The sequence below is a fragment of the Carlito syrichta genome, unplaced genomic scaffold (genome assembly GCF_000164805.1).
Source record: "Carlito syrichta isolate Samal-C Ts95f unplaced genomic scaffold, Tarsius_syrichta-2.0.1 Scaffold199527, whole genome shotgun sequence".
Taxonomy (NCBI): Eukaryota; Metazoa; Chordata; class Mammalia; order Primates; family Tarsiidae; genus Carlito; species Carlito syrichta.
The window spans coordinates 234,202-249,731 of NW_007143623.1; the positions used below are offsets into that span (position 1 = coordinate 234,202).

Consider the following 15,530-nt stretch of genomic DNA (forward strand, 5'->3'; position numbering starts at 1 on the left):
ACAAAGGAAAACAAGGGCCAATCCTTGTTTTGTATCTTTCATTCATACTTAGCCTACATGTCATTTTAGCTTTCACATAAGTAACCTTACTGGTCACTGGTCTTGGGTCCAAACCCCAAAGCAGAGAGCTCTGAAAAGCCATGCTGGACAGTGGAGCAACCCTTTTTCTAAACTAGTTGGGATTCAAGTGAAATTAATACCCACTGTTTTTCCCAAACTCCACCCCAATACCCAAGCCTGACTCTTTATCAAGCCATACCCAGGCTGTAAGAGGAAGAAATAAGCTCATCAGAGATGTGGAACTGGCTCTCCTTGGAGAAAACAGGAGGATGGGTCAGCTCACTAAGCCAGTAGCTGACTTAGAAAAAAAAGCATGGAGCCAGGAGTGCTGTGTTCACGTACCCTGAGCCTAGGTGCAGAGCCCAGTGAGTTGATCCTCCCTGCCAGCAAACATAGCCAATCAGTATTCTGGGGTTTGACCAATCCAGATCACCCTCTCCCATCCTAGTCAGTGACCTTTTAAGGTCTACAGTCATAGGAGTCCTAGTATTACTAAGTTCTCCATGGTGGGTGCATCTGCTGGCCAAGAGAGAGGTCAATGAAACCCAGACTTTCCTGCCCCAGCCAAACTCCTGCATCCCAGTTTTAGCCAATACCTTGATCACTGTTTGAGGTCGGGGTGGGGTGGGGAGTAGGTACTGGAGAACCACCTGTTGGGCTCATGTGGGGAATAGGGCAGGAAGACAGAGATGTTCTCCAAGCAAATGACACCGAACAGGACTCCCTCCCCCAAATCTTGCCAATTTGAGCATGATTGAAAGAGAAATCTCTGATTACTGAAAACTGTGGTAATAGGAGTCTACCATGCTCAAAACGCACAGACACTTTTGGGAGTTCAAGGGGTCATCCCTGATCTCCCAAGACCCTCTCATCTGCTTCATGCAATTTTGTCAAGACTCTGATTATAGTAAGCGAAACTCAGGCAATTAGATTAAACAAAAAGAGAATGTTTTAAGTGTAACAAGATGTTAAAAAGGCATTCCTTCCACCTCAGTTTTATCTGAGACTCCAAAGGCTAAGGACAAAATAATAGCTGCCAAGTATCCCTCATTCTTGAGCAAGGTACAAGATCATCCGTGCAAAGGGGATGGCCCCGCTGACTCTACAGCATGACCTGATTGCCCACATGAAGCCTGTGTAGTGAGTGCAGGAAGAAGATCCTGGAGAGGGAAATGATGAGCTGTCGTGCCCCGCACCACCACAGGAAAAGAGGGTATTCTCATTCTAGATCAAGTGAGAGGGACTGCAAGGGACCATTCCCAGAGCCTGGCATGAGTGAACATGAGTCTGACTCAGGGCTGGAGGCATAGGAGCAGTGGGAAAAGGGGCCACTCTGAAAGTACAAGTCTAGCCCACAGAGGGGCCAGAGGCATGGGTTCAAGCTTCCTAAGGTCAGAGCGCTGCCTGGATGGTGGAAATGGGGGACAGGGCAGAAAGCACAGAAGCCAAGGAAGGAGTTGTCCATGGTCACCTGGAAGAGAAGCATTACCCCATCTGGGGAACTGAGTTGCAGGTGCCTGAAGGGAAATTCTGAAGAAGCAGCAAAGAGGGGAAAAGACAGCAAAGAAGGGAAAATACAGAGCTTGAGGGCTTGCACAAGCATACAGCACAACCACGGGACCTGCAAAGTTCTCAGCATTGCCTGGGAATAGAACAAGTCCACAGAGTAGGATCAAAAGGACCCTGGGGAAAAAATGAGATTGGTTTCTTTTTATACCTGACTGTGTCCAACTCATTTAATAAACTAGTTACATAAGGACACGAGGTATCTCTCAAGTCCATGGGCAGGGACATAGCTGACCTCATGAGGTCCAGGAACCAGAATCTACCTGGAAAGTCTTCAAGAAACAAGGCAACAACTTTCCAAATACCTCTCCTCTTTCCTCTCCTTTTCCTGCAGGGCCTCTTTCTCTGTTTCTCTGTGCATCCATCTGCAGACTATTTTCTCACCAGGAAACATTCTTAAGCTCACATCCTCCTGGTCTGAGTGCCAACAGCTCTACATTCCAGTGTGACACCCAGACAGTGGATCTGATTGGCCCAGTTTGGGCTGGGTGTCTACCCCAGTGCTATGCAGAACTGGGTGGAATGAACACTGCTGCTGGGGTACAATGCCATGGGAGAGGCAGGGGAAGTTCCCAAGTTCCCAAGGAAGGAGGGATCACAGGCTGGGTCTATATCCAAAAAAGTGTCTAGACTATATTCCAGCTGTTGCTGGTCCCCATCTTCTTGAGACCATAATTTGCCAGCCAGAAGGATTCCATCATGGGATCCTATTCCCCTGACCCTTCCATGCTGACCCCCCACACTATGCCAGAAAGCACATCCAACCCTTCTAGGCCCTGAGGGATCACTAAATCACTAAATAAAACATATGACTATGACCAGATGGGCCTTTTCCTGGGTATATATGTTTCTTGATAGTCTCTCTGAATATAGGAGGCAACAAGGTCCCCACTGCTGGGGCCTTCCTAGGTGTATTCTGATCTGGATAACACTATCAACATTCTTTGAGGTGTTTTCCATGTACCAAGTAGCATGCACATCTCTCTAAATTCTCACAACAACCCTACGAGTTGGGTTCTATAATTGCCCTCTCTTCAACATAATAGAACACTGAGGCTCAGAGATGTAAATGATTTGCCCAAGAGCATAGCTGAGACACTCAGAATGTGAGCTTGAGTCGGTCTGATTCCTGAGTTCCTGCTGCTACAGCGTCTATTACTATACCCAAGGCTCCTATTTCGCCAATCATAACTCAGTAATACATCTGAGAATCATGGTGGTATGATGATGGTGGCCCACAGGAGTGGTTATGTCATGTAGCCAGCCAGCCTGCCTGTGCAGTAGCAGCTGGATAGACAGGAGGCCTCCAGATGACAGGAAGCCAGGACGTGGCTATCACCCAATTTATCTCAGAGCAGTGGACACACAATAGCAAGGGGCAGTGATGAAGAATATTTCACATTTTCCCTGAGCCTTAGCAGAGCTGGAGTGGCCCAGAGTCTGGAAGGATAGCTAATGTGGAGGGAATGGAATTAGAATTCCCTTCTGGAGCCACATGACAACAGAAGACTATGCTCTAGTCATCTCAACAAGGAGAAAGCGTTAGAAGCACACAGTCTCCATAAAGCCAGGAAGGCTGACAAGGTCCCAGGCAAGTGTACCAGGTACAGATTTAGGTCAGCCTCTTCTCTTTGGGAACCCAACAGCAAGGCAGCCTTTCCTCATCAATCATTGAAGTATAGGGCTGTGCTGGAGACACAAGGAGAGGGATTAAGGACAGATACTCAGGAAGCAGTGGCTGATCAGTTGGAGAGGATGCCTGATGGCTTACCTGACTAACCCAGGGTCCAAGAGAACTGGTGGGTAGAGAAGTGCATATTTTTAAAAGATGCCATCTTTCATCTACCATGTTAGCACAAATTTAAAATGTTGGTAATCCCTAGTGTTGGTGAGAATGGATAAAGCAAGCATACTTATTCCCTGTTGGTGGAAGTATAACTGCAACCTTTTCATTCAGAAGGCATTTCAGCAGTAAGCACCATAAAGTCACAAATAGTCTTTGCCCTAGGAATTCCACTTCCAGCACTCAGTGCTTCAGAAGTACTCTAATAGATGAGTAAAGTCACACATATAAGGATGTTCCCCACTGCTCTACAAGCTGAGTATCTCTTTATCTGAAATGCTTGGGACCTAAAGTGTTTCAGATTTTTTCCAATTTTGAAATATTTGCATAACACTTACTGGTTGAATATCCCTAATTTGAAAATCCAAAATGCTCCAATGCTCCAATTTCTTTTGAACATCATGTTTCAGATTTTTGAGCATTTCAGATTTGGGATTTCTGGATTAGAAACAACTTGTATATGTAAAACAGAAGAACTAGAAACAGTCTAAATGTTTATCAGTTGGGGCACAGCTAGATGAATCACATGCATCTGGTCGATAGCCAACATATCACGCACACATCTGCAGGTGCCACAGAACTACCAGAAAGAATGAAGGAGTTCTAGATTTACTTTCATTGAATAAAATCTATGACACTTTAAGTGTAAAAAAAAAGTACAAAACTTGTATAAAATGCTCCCATTTTGGATAAAAAGTACAATTTCATATGTACCCCACCCAGATACATCCCTTTGCATGTGTGGATTAGAATGTCCAGAAGAACACATACCCACTGCTAACAGTGGCTGCTTCTGGGGAATGGGAGAGAGAGAATGGCACATTCACTTATCATGTTACAGACTTCTTTTTGGTGTGAATAATTTTTACCACAAGCTATATGCTGCTTTTGTAATTGTTAAATTTTTAAAAGAATGAGTAGGTACTGAATACTGCCCCTGTGTCCCCTTTCTCAGTAGCCACATAAAATGGGGGATCTCCTCATTTCCCCTAAGCAGGCATTCAGGCCCCTGAGCACTTGAAAGCCCAACATACACTCTATCAAGAAACCACAGTGTTTCTAAGGGTAACCTTCCAGGCCCTAACTAGTCCTCCCTAAACACCTGTCTTTCTTACAGAGCTGCAAGGACTTGTCACCTCTCAAAGAAACAACTACCCCCTCTAACCCATAAAAACCTCCTCCCAAAACTAGCATTTGTGAGGGACCCAGCACTTCTTGCTGACCTGGATAACAATATCTCAGTCTTTCATATGTTGAGTTTTACAGCTGATGTTGTCCTAATACAGACTGAACAACAAAGTAATAAATGTGGGGTAGTGATAAAGGTTGTGCAATGTACCTGTTATCCATTGCTTGTGACACATTATCCCCAAACCTAGCAGCTTACAATAATATACATTTATTATTTTGCAGTTTCTGTTCATCAGGATTTGGGTGTGTCTTGGCTGGGTATCACTGGCTCAAGGTGTCTTCTAATGAGACTTAAATCAAGCTATTGGGTGGGGCTGCAGTCTCATCTGAAGGTTTGCCTTTTTGGCAGAATCTTCTTTTAAGCTCCCTCATGGTTGTTGACAGGCCTCAATCCTGTGCCACATGGGCCTCTACATAGGACTGACAAACATACATAACCTAGATTCTGATATGTCAGGAGAAGACTAGTGTCCATTCAGTCTACTCTGTCTCCACCCAAGTCAGTGTGCTTCTCCAGAACCTCCCACTAGGAAATCTCTCTGTTCCATACAGGAGAGTCATAGAGACACTTTCTCTTTTCAGCCCACTCTCTTGCTTTTTCTCAGAAGTAAAAGACCTGTTACAGGGAATATATGGCATATTTTGAGGTTAGTGGTTGAGGCACTGGAGTCAGACCTGCGTTCAAGCACTGGTCTCACCACATACTAGTGTGTGAACTTTAACATGAATCTTGTTTGTATTGTACAGCTATGAAATAAATAAAAAATAAAGCCTCCCTCAAAGGAAGGAGTGTTGGGAGGGTAAATGAATGTACATAAAGTGCTCAGTGCAGTGCCTGTCACATGGTAAAAGAATAAACATGAGTTATTATTGTTAATTTCTAATTAGAAACCCAAAGATGAAATAAAGCCAAAGAGGAGCAGACACCCTAATAAATATACAGATTTTTACTATGAAAGCACACTTTCTTTTGCACAAAATGGGCTTATGCTCTAACCTCCTTTGGAAGGATCAGACAAAAACTTTAAGACCCTGAAGTTCCTCCCTTTGCCCCAGAAGGGACAAACTGGGACAGGGTGCTCCAGCTCTGGGCAGCAAAGCAAGTAGGAAACAAACCTTTCCCCTCGAGTGCTCCTTTTTTGACCCCTATATGTTTTCCTCCCACTGTTTATCTCCATGGAGGACAGATATATTAAATGGAGGATGCATAAGTTAAGGCTGGGTGGAACCCTAGCAGTCAGCATGAGCTTTGAGTTAAACTTGGTATCCGCCTGGGCTATGATGTTGGACAAGTCATGAGTCAAGCTGTGGTTTCTTTCATTCATAAAACGAGGGTTTTAATAACATACACTGGCCTTTTGTAAGAACTGAGCAAAACTATGAAGACCCAGAAATACGTGAATTTTAAGGTAACAAGTCCTGAGACTGCAAAAGTAAAAGCAAGCTCTTCCCTTCTGGGAGGGAGAGACATGAAACAATATGTAGACAGCCACTCATCAAAATAATGGAAGTGGTTTCCTTCATTTTGAATGGGGACAGTATTATTGAGATAATTCTGTTGACTAAGAAGCATGTTGGAGACTGGAGTCAATGGGAAGATTTTCCATGCTTGCTGCCCTCAGAGAAGGTTGAATGTCCCAATTTAGGGAAGAAGCGACTTGCTCAAAAGTTCTTCTGGGCTAAGGGTTGGAAAGGGCAGCAACATGTGACCATCAGAGCAGGGAAAGGATCATGGCCCACAGCTCTGGGACCAGGCATACCAGAATCCAGGTTTAAGCTCTGCTTTGTGAACTGACACCCTTCTCCAGCTAAGGAAAAAGGTTGGCTCCACAGAAAGCTGGAGAGCCTGGTGAGGAAAGGCAGGAGAGGGCCAGAAGGAAAGTTCAGAGGTTCAGGGACAAGTCGGCTGAGGCACCACACAACAACTAGAACAAATGAGTGTTTCTTGGGGAATCTTGGAAGCATATGGGATGAGGAACCACAACAAAAAAAAAGCTGAACTTCCTGCATGTGGAATGAAATTTTTTGTTGAGCATTGAAGGAAAGGATTACCCTATATGCTAATCAACCTGGGGACAGCCAGATAACATTGTTATTAGTACTAACCCTGATGTGAGAGCTATTGGATCATGGTCCTGGGGTGGCAGTTCACATCAAGAGGGCAACAGCCATCACTCAGATCCCATGTCTTGGGAAGCAGAAGCTCTGTCAGCAACCCTCAGCTCCATCTCTCCTGTGCTTGCTCTTTCAGCTCTGCTTTAAGAGGGCTCACAACTCAAATACACAAGTTGATTCTCAAAGCCAAGATACAAGGACACATTGTGGGTCTCCACCAGCTACAATGGATATACTTGCGACAGCTGTTTTAGGTCTTTCCCAGACTTTTCTCTAAAAGAAGTGCTTCTAAAGGGCCTTCTCTACCCTCTAGCAATTTTCGAAATAAGTGACTCATCATAGGCCTCTATAGGATATCCTAACTTGCCTTTTGCCCTCCAGTCTGACCTTCTCAAAGCCACTTGCTGTAGCCAAGGTGAAGTGTGTTAAATCCAATCTGGTATGCCCTTGCTTAAAACCCTTCCATGGCTCCTATTGCTCCGAGGTCAGTCTGAGCCTTTGCTCCCCACTGCCCACTTCCCACTCCTCACTTCCCTCTTGAGTCTAGGCCCTAGGAGATCTTGCCCCTCCCTTCCACAGCAGCTGCTTCACATACCTCCCCTTCATTCTCTGCTCTCTGGCCAGTTTTTCCAACTTGTTTTTCCCCACTTTCAGGGTTCTTGCACAAGGTCTTTGTCTGGGATGCTCACCTCTCACCTCTTCATCCAGTTTATTCACCCTTCAGGGCTCTACTTCCCCCAGAAATCCCTTCCTGATACCCCCCAGGCTAACGGGGTCACTTTTATTTACTACTTTGCCTTTCCCCTCGTGATGCTCAGTTCACTTTTAGTTTTTTGTTCATTGTCAGTGATCAGGGCTGGACTGTGAGCTCCACAAGAGGAGGGATGGTGGCTGACTGAGCCACAAAAGTGCCTACTGAACATGTGGTGACTGACAGTGAGAGAACATCCTGGTAAAGGGGCCCGGGGCATGCTGGCCTCAGGCTCAGGGCATGAGTCCTTGCTCACCTTGCTGTTATGAGGACCACTGGGCATTAGACACTTTTTGACTAATGACCACTTCTTTTTTTAGATATCCAACAGGTTAGCCCTGTTTATTTTATACCTGAAAATAATTTGCCTTCATTTTAAACTTCAGAATTTACATTTGAAAATAAAGGCTTACTTTAAAAAAAAAAGGAAGTGTTTGCTTCTCCAAATAGCTTAGGTTCTAGAAATTTACTTCACATATTAGAGGTATGGGTAAACTTACTAAGAATGTCTAAATGTTTTCTTACTATTCAGAAATGTTAGAATGCCTAATTCTTTCTTCTTTTTTTTTTGAGTTGGAGTCTCACTCTCTCACCCAGACTGGAGTGCAGTGGTCGCTCCTGGCCACCGCAGCCTCAACCTGCTGGGCTCTGGCGATCCTTCCACCTCAGCCTTCCAAGTAGCCGGAATTACAGGCGTGCGCTACCACGCCTGGCTAATTTTTTTGATTTATTGTAGAGATGAGGTCTCGCTGCCCAAGCGGGTCTCAAACCCGTGGGCTCAGGCAAGCCTTCTTGTTCCTTGAGAGATCATAATTTTCCACACTGCTCTGGTTACTTTTAGAATCAGTTCTAAACCATTTAAAATCCACCACATTCCTAATTTTATTTAGTTTTTTTCCCTGAAGGAAATAATAAGTAGTGAAACAAAACGCCCCCTAAATCAACACAGTTATTTAGAAATAAATAGTGTAGACATTCTTCAAAGCTCTTTGTTTGCTTTTGTTATCATCTCACTCTAAACTAGCTATTTAAAAGGATTTGCTATGAGATAAAATTAGCTGCAAATGATTGACCTATTTCTCCACACTATTTTCACACTTTGAAGTAATTTGGAAGAAATGTTTTGATTCAAAGAGTCTTGTTTCTTTTTTTTTAACATATTTTTTATTATAAAATTGTGGGGTACAGTTAAGGGTTAGGTAGACAAATGTGCATCGTTCAGGCACCCTTGTTATAAGGGGTGTCTCCCCATCCCCAGACAGATATTGACTACCGTTAGTCCCACCTCCCTTCCCCTCCCTACCCCCGCGTCTTGTTTCTTAAATATTATAAGTTGTTCCCTCAGTGTTTTTAAAATCATGTTTCATGAGGAACTCAGCACAACAAAGTCAAGTCAACTGGCTCTAAAATTTGCATTAAAAGGAGTTGGAATACATACACACATGGTCAGTAACAGTGGCTAGTACTACATAAGGGCATCTTTACATGGAGTAAAGAGACACACATGGGAATAGTCACAGGAACCCAGTTAGCACAGAACCTTCCAGAGGGTTAAAAGCATCTTTACAAATATAAAACCCATATTTGCTAATAGAGGCAAATAACTGCGGAAGCAGCATTCAAAGTCTCAAGCGGCAGAATAATAAAGCAGCTTGAAATATCAGGCACCAACCTATAGTTTCTCCTACAAAATAACCCCCTACCCCCACCACTAGGCGAGAAAGACCCACAGTGAGGACTCTACCAGGGGAAAAACAAATGGTTTCAGACATTTTCTCCTATATTGTACTTTCCAGGATTATGTAACTATTCCTCTTTAGATAACAAATCCGTCCCCAGGATATGTTGGGTTTTCAAGAGGAATCCAGTATTGAAACCACAACCTGAATTTGGGCAGGGTGTGTCCAAGGCAATCAGATATGCAAGTAGATCCCCTAGCTGTCCTTAGGACAGATGCCCCACTGAGCCTCATAAGGAGTTAGTTCTTGCTTCATTTCTTTTTAAGCAAACTATGGCACTCTCACAGTAAACCCTCACAGTCCTCAGAACAGAGAGCAGGTGGTAGTTGCTCCTGTTATATATGAGGGTCATTCTGATGCAGTATGAGAAATGCAGTTCACCTGGTTTAAAGGGAGAGAAGATAGTCATAAGGCTAAAAGGATAGAAGCATGGCAGTTAAGTTGGACTCAGAGTCAAAAGCAGGAAGAATGCAGGAGGATGGAGCTTCTTGGGAAGCACCTGCCAAGAAGCAGCAGGTGAGATGAAGTGATTAAGGACAAGAAGGACTGCATCCATCTAGAATTTCTGAGTGGTAAGGGGCTTGAAGGTTAGCACAGGCTGACTAATGCCCTTAGAAGCCCAAGACAGCACTGCTTTGTGGCCCAACAATAAAGAGCATCACAAGAAAGAGTGGAGACAACTTATCCTCTTTATACAGTGCCTGATGGAGGTTACCCACAAGTCACAAATGGCAGAGGACACACAGGTAGCAGCGACAAAGCAGGGTAGGAAAGTAATGACCTGAACAGTGGGGTTGGGAAGTCAGGAGAGGACAGTGTCAAGAATTTAGGGTTTATAGCCAGACCATCTGGGCCTAGTCCTGGTTCTGTCACTTTCCAGTTATGTGACCCTAGGCAACCTCTCACAACCTGCTTATTCACTGGCTTACTGTGAGCATTTGAAGAGATGAGGCATTCAAATGCCTAGTAAGGTGCTAGGCACAGAGAAAGCAGACAATGCATGGCAGAAATCACAATTGCTCTTATTAGAGAAAAGAGGCCATCCTTAATGACTCTGAAGCATCTCTACTAGTTAAACCAATGGATTGCACTAGGCTGCCCTCACCCTAATATCATTAGTGCTATCTCTCAATTGACCAGGCTCAAACACAATGGGAATGAACTTAAGAGCTGTGCATATTGGCATGCCTCCATCTGTAGACCTGAGACGGGGATTTGCCAGTCATCAAATAGAAAGACACTACAGTTTACAGTAAGCCAGAAGAAGTGAACAAGGAAAGGATACCAAAGCATGAAAAAGAAAGAATAGAATTCAATTATATGGCATAAGGCTAAACAAATGTAAAAGAGGTATATTCCCCTGCTAAAAGCCAAGGTCTCCTATACTGGGTCCAACTAAATGCTGTTTACAAGGATCACACCTAAATCAAGGTGACTTAAAATGTTAAAACCTAAAATATAGTCAAACATTTATAAAATAAATGCAAATAAATCAAAATCACAATGAGATGTCATTTACTTCAGAACGGTTATTATTAAAAAGACAAAAAATAACACATGTTGGTGAGGATGTTGTATACCACTGGTAGGAATCAAAGTTAATACAGCTACTATGGAAAGCAATATGACGATTTCTCAAAAAATCAAAAACAGAACTACCATACAATTCAGCAATCCTACCACTGGAAAAGAAATTAATAATATCAAAGAGATACCTGCACTCCCATGTTTATTTGTAATAGCCAAGCAATAGTCCATCAACGGACAAATTATCTATTTTGAAAATGTCACACACACACAAAATGGAAAACAATTCCACCATAAAAAGAATGAAATCATGTCATCTGCAGCAACATAAATAAACTGGAGGTCATTATGTTAAATGAAATAAACCAGGCAGAGAAAGACAAATATGACATGTTCTCACTCATATGTGGGAGCTAAAAAAGTTGATCTCATGGAGACAGAAAGTAGAATGATAGACTGGGAAGGGTAGGGGAAGGGGAGAATGAAGAGAGGTTGGTTAATGGGTACAAACATATAGTTAAATAGAAGATACAAGTTTTAATCATGGCTAGTACAGTAGGTTGACTATAGTTAGCAACAATTTATTGCATATTTCAAATTAGCTAGAAGAGAGGACATACAAATGATAAATACTCAAGATAATGGATACCCCAAATACCCTGACATGCATGTAACAAAATATTACATATATCCCATAGATATGTAAAATATTATGTATCAACACAAAGAACATCCTCATTTAGCAAAAAAGCAAATGAAAAATAAATAAATATCACACAATAAATATCAGACAAAGAAGTAAAAGCAAATAACAAATGGAACGAAGGTAATTTTATATCGGCTACTTCACAAAGAATCTACAACTGTTACAAACTTCTGTATACTAAATATGTAAGGCAGAAAACACTAGAAATATAAGGGGACTATAATATGTATTTCTGTTCATGATAGACCAAGTTACCAAAAATTAATAATTTGAATATTACAATGCACTTATAAGAGTAATTTGAGGCAACCTCTTTCAGGTCCTCTTTCACTGTGGGAGCTTTTCTGTCTTCTTAATAAATCCTACTTTTAAAAAAAGAATAATTAGCCGGGCTTGGTGGCTCAGCCTGTAATCCCACGCCTTTGGGAGGCTGAGGTGAGTGGATTGCCTGAGCCCACGGGTTCGAGACCTGCCTGGGCAGCGAGACCTCATCTCTACAATAAATCAGAGAATTAGCCGGGCGTGGTAGTGCACGCCTGTAGTTCCAGCTACTTGGAAGGCTGAGGCGGAAGGATTGCTGGAGCCCAGAAGGTTGAGGCTGCGGTGGCCGGGAGCAGCCACTGCACTCCAGTCTGGGCGACAGAGTGAGACTCCAACTCAAAAAAAAAAGAGTAATTTGAAAGATTATACCTTCTTTTCCAGCACCACAAGACAAATCTCAAAAATTATAGAAGACATTCTTTTTAAAAACTCAGGTCATTCATAATTGCATTATTCATAACAGCCAGAAAGTAGAAAAAACTAAAATGTCTATTAATAAAGTGTATAAATAAAATGTGGTATATCTACACAATGGAATATTGTTTGGCAATAAGAAGGAATGAGTTACTGATCATGCACCAACATAGATGGCTCTTGAAAACATGACACTATGAGAAACAAGCCAGTCATAAAGACAGTATATTGTATAATTCAATTTACATGAAATTTCTAGAATAGGCAAATCTATGGAGACAAAAAGTAGGTCAGATTAGTAGTTGCCTTGGGCTGAGGGCAGGAGAGTAGGGCTGGCTAGAGGGAAATAGGAATGACTGCTAAATGGACATGGGGTATCTTTTTTGGGATGATGAAAATGTTTTAAAATTGATTGTGGTGATGGTTGCACAACTCTGAATATACTAAAAACCACTGAATTGCACACTTTAAATAGATTATGCATTAATTATATTTCAATAAACTGTTTTAAAAAACAAAAACAAAAACCCTAGCCCTTAAAAATTAAAAAATTATTACCATAATATAATATTTGCCTAAAATAAAAATTTAAACTATACAGAGTAATTAAAGAATATCACTGAGAACACTATACATCAAAACATGTAGGATGCAACAAAGCAGCGATTAGAGGAAAATTTATAGCCTATTTTCCATATTAAATTTTAAAAAATAATATATACACAAATTAACCAATACTTCAATACTAGTAGTTACTAAAAATAACAACTTAAGAAAAATAGATAAGATGAACTGTAAAAGACAAAGGTGAAGATTCCATAGTTCATCAAATCTAAGAAGTCATCTATTATCAAGTGTATGTTTTTTATGTATCACTAAGAAAAACTGCTGCTAATTAAACAACATCACAATGCTTTATCATCAGTTGAAAGATGTATATCAATTTCTGTGATGGTAAAATATGAAAAGCAAAAAGACATCCTAGATTAACAAAATATAGTAAATTAAAACACAGAACGACAACATGACTGATAAATCGAAAATCTAGTTTTTTGGAAAGACCAATAGATAAGCCTCTGAAAAGGCAAATTTAAGAAAAGAAAACAAAAACATAAACTATTAGGAATATGAAGGCAAGCAAAAATATCCATGTATAAGAGTATAGGAGAATACTATATAATACTATATGGTAAAAAAAAAAGGAATAGGGAAAAAAGTCTATGCTAATAATTCTGAAAACATGGACCAAATGGACAATTTTCTATAAAAACAAATTTTAAGTTGGTTTTAAAAGAATTAGAAAATCTAGATAAAAAATGTTCATGGAATAAAACTGAAAAGTTACCAAAGATGTATCTCAAAAAAAAACAACAGTGCTAGATCCCCTGTAAATATCAGGAGTCACTTCTATAAAACTTCAGTTTTCCTTGTTATTGAAACCATTTTAGATGATAAGTGATTAAAATATCTTTTTCAAAAAATTAGCATAACCCTTATGTCCAAACTACAAGTATTTTTCACCTATCAAATTGGCAAAGATAAAGAAAGGAAGGAAAGAGAGAGAGAAAGAAAAAGAAAAAGAGAAAGAAAGAAAGAAAGAAAGAAAGAAAGAAAGAAAGAAAGAAAGAAAGAAAGAAAGAAAGAGAAAGATGAAAATACACAGTATTTGTTCATGTGGGGAAAACAGGTAATTTTATCCCCTTCTGATGAAAGTAAAAATTGACACAACCTCTCCTCCCGAAAGCATTTATAAAATATAAATGTAAAGCCATAAATTTGAGATTTCTGGGAAGACAATGGCATAGCCAGTAGGACTGCAGAAGTCCCAGTGTGTATGAGTGATTGTATGGACAACTCTGCATGTGTTTTTGTGTGTAAACAGGAGTATGAGAGGCTAACTGGAGAGCAAGTAGCCAGGGCCCTCCTGGTGAAGACACTAGTGCTGCAGCAGCTCTGCCTGGACCCTAGCACTTCCTGGAGCGCAGAAGTTGAGCACCATTTTCTAAAATCAATAGAGTTCATCCCAGGAAGAAATGATAGAGTAATTGCTGATCCCAACTCCACAGCGCCAGGCTGAACACTGGCAGCGAAGGCAACAGAGGCAGGTGAGGGAACCTGAGGCAGAGTCCTGAAGAAACAACAGGGAGAAGCCACCCCAAAACTGGACTAGACTCCAGAGCCTAGTCACTGGGTCCCAAGATCTGCAGACTGAGTGGTAACTGCTGGAGAGGGAACTATCAACTCCCTTGGTGACAAGAACCGCAGCCAGCAGAGAAACTGACCAGACTTTCTAGCGCCTGGGCAGAGACGTGCTCCAGGGCAGCCTCTGCAGAATAGCAGAACTGATCTTGAGACTAGGTGTTATCTCTGCATTGTGTTGGGGTTGCTCCTTGCAACCTTAGAGAACATTGCCCCCAGTGAACAAGCCCTGGTGGTTAATGACAGATGTAGAAGATCCACCCTCCACCCTGAGCCAACTGCTGGGCAATAGATGCAGACAGAAAAACTGCCAAGAAGGAGGCTGGTGAGTATTTAACTGACTTTCCCCCCGCCCGACTCCCACAGCAATAAGTGAAAGAGATTGGGAGGGCAGAGACAGAAGGCCCTATTCCCCTGCAGTGAACTGGGCACCCTGGGAGCTGTGACCATGCTGGGAGAGAAAGGAAGGGGATGAGATCCTGAGAAATGCTGTGTCAAGTTATTTCAGCCCCCTTCTCTCACACGGACATGTGACAGCTACCAATTGCAGGCAGCAGGAGAATAAGATTCTAACATCTTAAGTTTCAACAGCGAATATGGAACCTGCAGTAACAGCTCTGCAGTCACAGAACCCATCATAAGAGGAAGCCCTGCCCCTCAAAGAGACATACTAAAGCTGAGAACACTTTATCAGCTTTTTTTTTTTTTTTGGTTTTTTTGGGGGGTGGTATTGGTCTGTTTATTTCGTTTGGTTGCTTTGTTTGTTAGTTGGTTTTCTCTTTTCTTTTTTTTGAGTTGGAGTCTCATTCTGTCACCCAGACTGGAGTGTAGTGGCTGTTCCCAGCCACCACAGCCTCGCCTGCTGGGCTCCAGCGATCCTTCCACCTCAGCCTTCCAAGTAGCCAGAATTACAGGCATGTGCTACTACGCCCGGCTGAGTTTTTGATTTATTATAGAGATGAGGTCTCGCTGCCCAGGCGGGTCTCGAACCCATGGGCTCAGGAAATCCACTCACCTCAGCCTCCCAAAGGTGCGGGATTACAGGCTGAGCCACCGAGCCCGGCTGGTTTTCTCTTTTCTTGCCTTCCCCTATTTCCC

At 42.1% G+C, this 15,530-nt stretch overlaps 1 protein-coding gene across 1 annotated transcript in view; it reads right to left on the bottom strand.

The window, feature by feature from the left end:
• The window catches only part of RALGPS1 (Ral GEF with PH domain and SH3 binding motif 1), a 195,765-nt gene that overhangs the window by 134,129 nt on the left and 46,106 nt on the right, over nt 1–15,530 (bottom strand). The gene's annotated exons all lie outside the window — the stretch shown is intronic.